Below are 11,354 nucleotides of genomic sequence, written 5' to 3'. Positions count from 1 at the left end.
GAGTTCAAGACCAGCCTGGTTAACATGGTGAAACCCCATCTCTACTAAAAATACAAAAAATTAGCTGGTTGTGGTGGTGGGCACCTGTAATCCCAACTAGTCCGGAGACTGAGGCAGGAGAATTGCTTGAACCCAGGAGGTGGAGGTTGTAGTAAGCCAAGACCATGCCCACTCCAGCGTGGGCAACAAAAGCAAAATTCTGTCTCAAAAAAACAAAACAAAACAAAACAAAAACAGAAGCTAACATTTGGTAACAATGGGCACAGTGGCTCACACCTATAATCCCAGCACTTTGGGAGGCTAAGGCAGATGGATCTCCTGAGGTCAAGAGTTTGAGACAGGCCTGGCCAACATGGTGAAACTCTCATCTCTACTTCAAAAAATACAAAAATTGGCCAGGCACAGTGGCTCATGCCTGTAATCCTAGCACTTTGGGAGGCCGAGGTGGGTGGATCACCTGAGGTCAGGAGTTCAAGACCAGCCTGGCCATCATGGTGAGACCGCATCTTAAAAAAAAAAAAAAAAAAAAAAAAAAAAAATATATATATATATATATATATATATATATATATATATATATATAAAATACAAAATTTTAAAAAATATAAAAATTAGCCGGGTGTAGTGGTGCTTGTCTGTAGTCCCAGCTCCCGGAGAGGCTGCGGCAGGAGAATCCCTTGAACTTGGGAGGTGGAGGTTGCAGTGAGCAGAGATCATGCCATTGCATTCCAGTCCGGGTGGCAGAGTGAGACTCTGTCTCAAAAAACAAAACAAAACCTAACATTTGTTGAATGCTATGTGTATTGTTTGTTGCAAATCCTACCTCTCCAATAGTTCTTTTATCATCTCCCTTTGACAGAGCTAAAAACTGAGGCATAGAGAGGTTAACTAACTTGCCCAAGGTCATATAGTTGGAAGAGCCTGGATTCACACCCAGGTAATTTGCCTCCACGTTCAGTGCCACTGCTCGCCTCCGACTTGACGTCTCCACTTGGCTATCTTAAAGGCATCTGAAATTTGACACATCTAAGCTAAAAAGCGTAAGCATGAATTTTTTTCCAGCTCTCCTTGTCTCCATATATTCCACCATAGGCACCTGGTTGCTCAAGCTAAGAATCCAGTAGATTTGTGAATTTCCATCTCTGCTGGCTGAAATCCAATCCCTCAGCAAGTCCTGCTGGTTCTACCATCTTAACCCAAGTCCCCATCATCTGTTGCCAGGACGACTTACAAAAGTCTTTTATCTGGACCCACTGCTTCTCCTCTGAACCCCTCAATTCATTCTTCATACACAGCCATGGCAAGCTTTTAAGGAATATAATTCAGATCTTCTCACTCCTTACTTATAGCCCTTTGGTATCGTCCTATTTTTCTTTTCTTTTCTTTTTTCTTTGAGACGGAGACTCACTCTGTTGCCCAGGCTGGAGTGCAATGGTGCAGTCTCGGCTCACTGTAACCTCCACCTCCCGGGTTCAAGTGATTCTCCTGCCTCAGCCTCCCAAGTAGCTGGGATTACAGATGCCCACCACTATACCTGGCTAATTTTTATATTTTTAGTAGAGATTGGGTTTCACCATGTTGTTCAGGCTGGTCTCCATCTCCAGACCTCGTGATCCACCCACCTCGGCCTCCCAAAGTGCTGGGATTACAGCATGAGCCACCATGCCCAGCCCCTATTTTTCTTTAGAGGAAATGTACACTCTCTCCCATGGTTAGGTTGACAAAGTCCTTCCTGATTTGGCTCCCGGCTACTCCTCCACCAGCATTACATCCTGTCTTCCCCAGCTGAGTCACTCCAATCCCATCGGTTTTGTGGTGGTGCTTTTGGGCAGAGATCAACCCCTTTCCTTCAGAGTCTTGGTATTTGGTATTTCCTTTTTCTGGGTTTTTGTCTGGTTGGCTCCTTTGGCTTCCAGCTCAAAAGTCACTATTAAGAGAATAGTCTTTTCTAGTCATGGTCTCCACGGAGAGGAATTTTCCCGAAACACACCTGGCCTCTGCTCATTCTCTTAGGTTTGGAGTAACCAGGACTGAAGGAGTGCCTGGGACATGGAACTCACTGCTAAAATTGGGAAAGTCCCTGATAAACTGGAATCAATGCTTGCTCTTGGGGCAACAGGCACTGAACCATTTTTGTCAACTAGGTAGAGGTAATGTATAAAAAATTCTAAACCTAGGCTGGGTGTGGTGGCACATGCCTGTAATCCCAGCATTTTGGGAGGCTGAGGTGGGAGAATCATTTGAGCCCAGAATTTTGAGACCTGCCTGGACAAGATGGCAGCACCCATCTCCTTTGTTTGTTTGTTTGAGATGGAGTCTCACTCTGTCGTCCAGGCTGGAGTGCAGTGGCACAATCTCGGCTCCCTGTAACCTCCACCTCCCAGGTTCAAGCAATTCTCCTGCCTCAGCCTCCCGAGTAGCTGGAACTACAGGCACATGCCACAACACTTGGCTAATTTTTTGCATTTTTAGTAGAGATGGGGTTTCACCGTGTTAGCCAGGATGGTCTCAATCTCCTGACCTCGTGATACACCCACCTCGACCTCCCAAAGTGCTGGGATCACAGGCATGAGCCACCACACCCAGCCAAACATTCCGTCTCTACAAAAAAATAAAAAACTAGCCACATGTGGTGGTATGCACCTGTAATCCCAGCTACTCAAGAGACTGAGGTGGGATGATCGCTTGAACCAGGGAGGTCCAGGCTGCAGTGAGCCATGATAGAACCATTGCATTCCAGCCTGAATAACAGAGTAAGATCATGTCTTGAAAAAAAAATCTAAACCTTAAGTATTTACTTATTTATTTAGAGACAGAGTCTCGCTTTGTCACCCAGGCTGAAGTGACAATTTTTTTTATCACTACTTGACATCTCCACTCACTGCAACCTCCGCCTCCCAGGTTCAACCTCCACCTCCTGGGTTCAAGCAATTCTCCTGCCTCAGCCTCTGGAGGCTTGCCAGGCACTGTGCTAGACCCCGGAGATACTGGAGTGGTGAATATGGAATATGGATTATAATAACAATGAAGGACATAGCTGGGATTACAGGCATGAGCCACTGTACTCAGCCCTCCTGTTGCTTGTTTTTTTCTTTTTTTTGGTCTTATTTTTCAGTTGCTTTAAAATCTGGACAGAAAAGTATTTAAATGTCTTCAAGAACCTGAGTCACCTTCTCAGAATAGCCTTCTGCTATGTTCCTAATACTTATTCCACATCACATCTCTGCTTACATACTTCATTATTATAATCCATAATTATTTTTTTTCTTGTTTATTGACTGCCTTTTCCATGAAACTTTCCAGGGCAGGACCCATGTTCACCTTCTCATTCACCACTTCAGTATCTCCAGGGTCTAGCATGGTGCCAGGAAAGTACTCAATAAATGTTTGTTGACTGACTGACTATGACCTTTTCCAAAGGAGAAATGCCATTTTCATTAAGAAGCCAGAGTGGCATCACCTTGCCCATAATGAGCAAGCTGTTGATTCTCGTAACTATAAGACATTGATTCCGGGCTTGGTGCGGTGGCTCCTGCCTGTAATCCCAGCACTTTGGGAGGCCGAGTTAGGCAGATCACTTGAGGTCAAGAGTTCGAGACAAGCCTGGCCAACAGGCTGAAACCCTGTCTCTACTAAAAACACAAAAATTACCCAGACGTGATGGCACATGCCTGTAATCCCAGCTACTGGGGAGGGTAGGGCAGGAGAATTGCTTGAACCTGGGAGGCAGAGGTTGCAGTGAGCCAATATCACCCCATTGCACTCCTCCCTGGGCAAAGAAGCAAGACTGTCTCAAAAAAAAAAAAAAAAAAAAAAATTCCAGATGACTAAGAGAACAGGATATGCAGAAATCTTATTTCCTTCCTACCCTTAAAATCTTATTGTTCTAAAACTTGGCCTGAAAATGAAAATCACAGAAAAAAAACTTATAATAGTTTTAACCTTCATGCTGGTTAGCATGGCTTCTGGCCAGCTTGAGCAAGGGTCATCTATTATGGACAAGACTGAATTTCAGGTGAAGTGGACATAGATTCCACTTGCCATAGGACAAGGAGTCATATTTTCCTCTACAATTCTAATATCTTCCTAGACAGGACTCAAGGTTTACTTCTGGAAGGAGAGGAAAAACTTATTTGGCCAACTCTGAGCCCTTTCTTTCCTTTCGTTTGGTACTGGCAAAGTAAACCAGCAGATTACACCCAAGACTGAGGTTCTGAACCTGTATACAGGCATTGCTCCCCCTAGACAGCAATGGATGGGTATTGCTGAGGGGCATTTTATCATGGGATCACTCTTGTGTTACCTGATGGAGTCTGATGCTGGTTCAGCAAAGACTGGCATGGACCTTGTAATGGACTCCACACCATCCACACCTCCTCTCCCTCCTGCAAGACAGCAGTGCCATTAGGGACCTTGGTTCAGCTCCTGAAGGTAGACCTGGATTAGTTTCTGGCTAAACCAATCCCAGAAACCCTATTAGCTTTCCCAGTGATTGGCTTTAGGGAGAAGCAGGTTTCAATGACTGAACTGAATCAGCCAGTGAGATGCAATGAGGACTTTGATAGGGCTGCTGGGAAAGACGTTTCTTTGATTTTAAGAGAGCCATGGGTAGCCATGGGGAGTCACTCCTGAACACGAACAAGGAAGCCTGGCTACTGGCGACCCTCCCATAACTCCAGGGCACTAGATTTAAGACACGGTGACTAGAAGAGTATAAGGATGGACAGAACCCGAGTCCTCAATGACAAGGTTGATTCACTGTACCTACAAACCTACAAACCTTCAATCCTGCCCTCTGTCTGTGCTTCTGAGTACACATATCCTTATTGTTCAAAACACTTTGAGTTGAGCTTCCTACTACTGGCAATGAAAAAAATTCTGATACATTTTGAGGCAGGATATTTCCCTGACCCCTTCATTGGCAGGAACTGGAATGTAGCTGCGCTGGGACCAGCCAGATGCTTTGGCACTGGGAGGGGCAATTCCACTCACTTGGACCTGCTGTGCTCCACCCCTCATGGGACGGGGAGCATGCAGGTGAGCAGGTGCAGGAGCCGGGCTGAGCGCTTTTGGGCACCTGCAGGAGCAAAACTTGTTGTGGGCCCCGAAGCAGGGTCTGGTGAGGGTGCCCATAACCCCTGAAGCCCCAGAAGGAGTGTTACAATGCCCTTTTAGCTTTGCTGTCCATGGAGAGCCTAAGTGTTAACAGCTCAGTGGAGCGTCAGTGTGACAGCCTTTTACACCCAAGTTCTTGTCCAGTGTCCAGGAGGAATGAGGTAGCACAAATGAATTGAAGATGGTAAATGTGCAGAAATTTATTGCCAATGAAAGTGGCTCTCAGTGGGAAGAGGAGCTGAAAAGGGCATGGAGCAGGAAGCTAATATTCCTCTGAAGTCCCCAGCCAGACTCCTCTTCAAAGCCACAACATTAAGCTGTCCCTCTAAAGTCAAGCCACTTCTTTCCACTGTCCAACTGTAGTCTCCAACATCCAGTTGCTTCTCTTCTCTCTGCTGTTTGTTTGTTTGTTTGTTCATTGAGACTGAGTCTTGCTATATCACCTAGGCTGGAGTACAATGGTGTGATCTCGGCTCAGTGCAACCTCCGCCTCCTGGGTTCAAGTGCAACCTCTGCCTCCTGGGTTCAAGTGATTCTGGTGTTTCAGCCTCCCAAGTAGCTGGAATTACAGGTGCCTGCCACCACATCTAGCTAATTTTTGTGTTTTAGTAGAGGTGGGGTTTTGCCATGTTGGCCAGTATGGTCTCAAACTCCTGACCTCAGGTGATTTGCCTGCCTTGGCCTCCCAAAGTGCTGGGATTACAGGCATGAGCCACTGCACCTGGCTGAGCCTGGGTTTTTTGTTTTGTTTTGTTTTTTTGAGATAGGGTCTCACTCTGTCACCCAGGCTGGAGCGCAATGGTGCAGTCTTGGCTCACTACAACTTCCACCTCCCGGGTTCAAGCGATTCTCCCACCTCAGAGTCCCAAGTAGCTGGGATTACAGATGCCCACCACCATACCTGGTTAATTTTTATATTTTTAGTGGAGACAGGGGTTTCACCATGTTGGCCAGGCTGGTCTTGAATTCCTGACCCTGTGATCCACTCACCTCAGCCTACCAAAGTGCTGGGATTATAGGTGTGAGCCGCCATGCCTGGCTGAGCTTGGGTTTTTTATGGGCACAGGACAGAGAGATGGACCATGGGTAGTTACGGAAAAGGCAATATTCAAGAGGGAAAACAGGGATGTAATTTCTTATTTTGGGCCATAGTATCAGGTTTTTCGGCTTGGAGTGGGAAGCCCTCACCGGGCACTTGCCCTCTTTGGGCAAATTACTGCCCTAAATTTCTCTGCCCTCTTTCCCTATCAATATCATAAGATACTCCTGTCTGGGCATGGTGGCTTATGCCTGTAATCCCAACATTTTGGGAGGCAGAGGTGGGAGGAGGATCACTTGAGTCCAGGAGTTTGAGACCAACATGACCAACTTGAAAAAACCCTCTCTCTACTAAAAACACAAAAATTAGCTGGGTGGCATATGTGTGATCCCAGCTACTCAGGAGGCCGAGGCATGAAAATCACTTGAACCCAAGACTGTCAAAAAAGAAAAAAAGAAAGGGTACCTTTTTTTTTTTTTTTTGAGATGGAGTCTTGCTCCATCACCCAGGCTAGAGTACAGTGGTGCAATCTTGGCTCACTGCAACTTCCACCTCCCCAGGTTCAAGCAATTCTCCTGCCTCAGCTTCCTGAGTAGCTGAGACTACAGGTGCCTGCCAACATCCTGGCTAATTTTTTTTTTTCTTTTTTTTTTTTTGAGAGGGTATCTCTCTGTATGGCCAGGCTGGAGTGCAGTGGCAAAATCCCGGCTCACTGCAAATTCCATTTTCCAGTTTCAAGCAATTCTCCTGCCTCAGCCTCCCAAGTAACTAGGACGACAGGCACGTACCACCATGCCTGGCTAATTTTTCTTTTGTATTTTTAATAGATACGGGGTTTCACCATGTTGGCCAGGATGGTCTCTTATCTCTTGACCTTGTGATCCGCACACCTTGACTTCCCAAAGTGCTGGGATTACAGGCGTGAGCCATTGCGCCTGGCTCCCCAGCTAATTTTTTTGTACATTTAGTAGAGATGGGCTTCACCGTGTTGGCCAGGCTGGTCTTGAACTCCTGACCTTAGGTGATCCACAAGTGCTTTGGCTTCCCAAAGTGCTGGGATTATAGGCATGAGCCATACCCGGCCAACGTTCCCTTTCCTCTTACTCAACTTTATTACCATTACTTATCTATTTGAGAGCAAAATTATGGTTCAGTTTTGAACATGTTTCAGTTGCTGAAGACACACATGTTAAACAAAGTACTACTTCATGCTAGACCAGCTTATGAAGTGGGAAATAAGTAAATAAAAATTTTGAAAATCACTTGATGAATATTATTGTCTCAACAAGAAGAGTGTGGCTGCAGACTTGGGTCTTCTGCTTTGGTGACATCAATACTTTTAGCTGCACTATTTTATTTTTTTAAAACAGGGTCTCAGTTGTCCAGGCTGGAGTGCAGTGGGGCACAGCTCACTACAGCCTCCGTATCCCAGGCTCAAGCAATCTTCTCACCTCAGCCTCTCAAGTACCTGGGACTATATGCACAAGCTACCATGCCTGGCTAATTTTTTTTTTGAGATGGAGTTTCGCTCGTTACCCAGGCTGGAGTGCAATGGCACGATCTCGGCTCACCACAACCTCTGCCTCCTGGGTTCAGGCAATTCTCCTGCCTCTCAGCCTCCTGAGTAGCTGGGATTACAGGCACGCGCCACCATGCCCAGCTAATTTTTTTGTATTTTTTTTTAGTAGAGACGGGGTTTCACAATGTTGACCAGGATGGTCTTGATCTCTTGACCTCATGATCCACCCGCCTCGGCCTCCCAAAGTGCTGGGATTACAGGCTTGAGCCACCGTGCCCAACCCATGCCTGGCTAAATTTTAAAACATTTTTGTTAGACACAGGATCTCACTATGTTGCTCATGCTGGTCTTTTTTCTTTCTTTTTAAAACTCTAGACCAGAGGTTTTTTTTTTTTTTTTTTTGAGATGGAGTCTCACTCTGTCACCCAGGCTGGAGTGCAATGGCACAATCTCGGCTCACTGCAACCTCCACCTCCCAGGTTCAAGTGATTCTCCTGCCTCAGCCTCCCGAGTAGCTGGGACTACAGGTGCATGCCACTGCGCCCAGCTAATTTTTGTATTTTTAGTAGAGATGGGGTTTCACCATCTTGGCCAGGCTGGTCTCGAACTCCTGGTCTCATGGTCCACCCACCTCAGCTTCTCAAAGTGGTAGGATTATAGGCATGAGCCACCACACCTGGTGAACTCCTGGGCTCAAGTGATCCTCCTGTCTTGACCTCCCAAAAGCTGGGATTACAGGTGTGAACCACCGCACATGACTTAGTACTCTTGTTTTGGTTTTGTTTGTTTTTTGAGATGGAGTTTTTGCTCTTGTTGCCCAGGCTGAAGTGCAGTGTCATATCTCGGCTCACTGCAACCTCTACCACCTGGGTTCAAGCAATTCTTCTGCTTCAGCCTCCCAAACAGCTGGGATTACAGGTGCCTGCCACCACATTCAGCTATTTTTTTTGTATTTTTATTAGAGATGGAGTTTCACCATGTTGGCCAGGCTGATCTAGAACTCCTGACCTCAGGTGATCCACTTACCTCAGCCTCCCAAAGTGCCAGGATTACAGGCATGAGCCACCGTACCTGGTCTTGTTTTGTTTTTTGAGACAGGATCTGGCTCTGTCACCCAGGCTGGAGTACAATGGTGCAATTTCACCTCACTGTAACCTCCACCTCCTGGGCTCAAACCATCCTCCCACCTCAGCCTGCTGAGTAGCTGGGACTATAGGCACACACCACCACACCCAGCTAATTTTTGTATTTTTGGTAGAGATGGGGTTTTACCATGTTGCCCAGGCTAGTCTTGAACTCCTGGGCTCAAGCAATCTGCTGCCTCTGCCTCCCAAAGTTCCGGGATTATAGGCATGAGCCACTGTACCCAGCCAGTACACGTTATTATTTTTTTTTCTAAAGATGGGGTCTTGCTATGTTATTCAGGCTGTTCTCGAACTCCTGGGCTCAAGCAATCCTTCCACCTTGGCCTCCCAAAATGCTAGGATTACAGATATGAGTCACCAAGCCTGGCTGAGCCACCATACCTGGTACTAGCCAATATATCCTTGTTTTAATGTACAAACTGGACTCTAGCATTCCTCACAATGAAGCATTTATGGGTAAAATTATACATCTGGGATTTACTTTAGAAGACTCCAGCATCTGGGCTCAGTGGCTCATACCTGTAATCCTACCACTTTGTGAGGCCGAGGCAGGTGGATCACCTGAGGTCAGGAGTTCGAGACCAGCCTGGCTAACATGGTGAAACCCTGTCTCTACTAAAAATACAAAAATTGGCTGGGCGTGGTGGTGGGTGCCTGTAATCCCAGCTACTCAGCAAGCTGAGGCAGGGTAATCACTTGATCCCGGGAGGCAGAGGTTGCAGTGAGCCGAGATCACGCCATTGCACTCCATCCTGGGCAACAAGAATGACACTCCATCTCAAAAATAAACAAACAAATACAAACAAAAGACTCCAGCAAAATAAAACAAGAATAGATGAAGGAAGATTGGCAAAATGTAATGCTTAAAGTTGGTGATGGGTACGTAGGGGCTAATTATACTATTATCACTAATTTCATATGTTTGCTGTTTTCCCTAATGTTTTACAATTAATTGTCAGGTTAGGAGAATCACTTGAATCCGGGAGGCGGAGGTTGCAGTGAGCCCGAGATCATGCCATTGCACTCTACCTGGGCAACAAGAGCAAAACTCTATCTCAAAAAAAGAAAAGTTTACTGGGCAGCTTAACTTGATTTGGAAAACACTGTCCACGGCAAGTCATTTAGACTTGGTAAGACCCGTGAGGCAGAAATGGATCTCAATTCCAGTTCTAAAACTGAGATGACAGTTTCATTAAAGGATGGCAAGGGGACAGCGATTATCCCTGCAGAGTCAAAACGGAGAATAATGGGACCAGGCACCACCACCACAAGTCAAAAACCCCATCTGGGCGGGGCACGGTGACTCACACCTGTAATTCCAGCACTTTGGGAGGCTGAAGGGGGCGGATCAGTTGAGGCCTAGAGTTTGAGACCAGTTTGGCCATGACAGTGAAAACCTGTCTCTACTAAGAATACAAAAATTAGCTAGGCATGGTGGCTCGAGCTTGTAATCCCAGCTACTTGGGAGGCTGAGGAGGGAGAATCACTTGAACCCAGGAGGCAGAAGTTGCAGTGAGCCAAGACTGCACCACTGCACTCCAGCCTGGTGACTCAGAAAAAAAAAAAAAAGTTAATTATAGTCCATATCACCTTCTCCCTGTGATTCCACTATCCTAGTTCTAAGGAATTGCTAACACTGGGCAAGATCAGCCTAGTCCTTCTGTGAGGACTGAACACATCGGTCTCAATTCCTTGATAGCTTCATTTGTCCTCACTTAGGGTAAATGAAAATTTCAAGATTTGGCTACAACTTCATTCTTTGAAAAGTACTATTTGACAGAAAGTGAGATTAGGGGTGCTGGCTCTGAAGACAAAGCTTAGATTCAGGCCTAGCTTCACCATTTACACCAGTCCCCTAATTTTGATGTTTGCTTATGATATAAGGCACTCAGGAGCACGAGCCAAGCACACAGTAAGTGTTCAGTAAATGTTGGCATTACTAAGTTCAGACAGCACCACTGATAAACTAAGTTCAGATTTCAGAAGCCTCCAGCTAAGTGACACCCTGGTGACATTTTTAGATCATAGGCCTTTGGGAAGAATTATGAGAGGAATGGAGCTCCTGTGGTACCAAGAAATAAACGTTAAAGGAGGCTATTTCATCACAGAGCAACTTCTGGACTTCAAGAAAAGTGAAAAGAGAGGCTTGGGTAAGGAAGATAAAAGCCCTCCCACTGCTCTGCATACTGACCTAGGGGATGCTTCCTTCTACTCTGTCGTTAGATCCTCAAGCTGGCCAAAAAAAGCATTCTTTAACCTAAATCATCCCCATGGCTCAATCTCTACACCTCCATCACCAAGGAAAACCCACTTCTCTCATCTGAAAGGTCTGCTGTTCACAAAGGCCCTCCATCCATCCGAACCAAGACGCCAATAAAGGACTTTTACTGCAGGTTTCTTTGCTGCATTCGAATTACACAATGTAAGGGGTAAAATGTACAACCCTACATAAAAACCCCAGCATCAAAGAAGCCAAAAAAAAACACCAGCATCACACATTTCCTCTAAACTCACAGTACAAAAGCAAATCATGGAA

The sequence above is a fragment of the Saimiri boliviensis genome, chromosome 11 (genome assembly GCF_048565385.1).
Source record: "Saimiri boliviensis isolate mSaiBol1 chromosome 11, mSaiBol1.pri, whole genome shotgun sequence".
NCBI lineage: Eukaryota > Metazoa > Chordata > Mammalia > Primates > Cebidae > Saimiri > Saimiri boliviensis.
The sequence above is the reverse complement of the archived record's forward strand: the minus strand, read 5'-3'. Positions refer to the sequence as shown.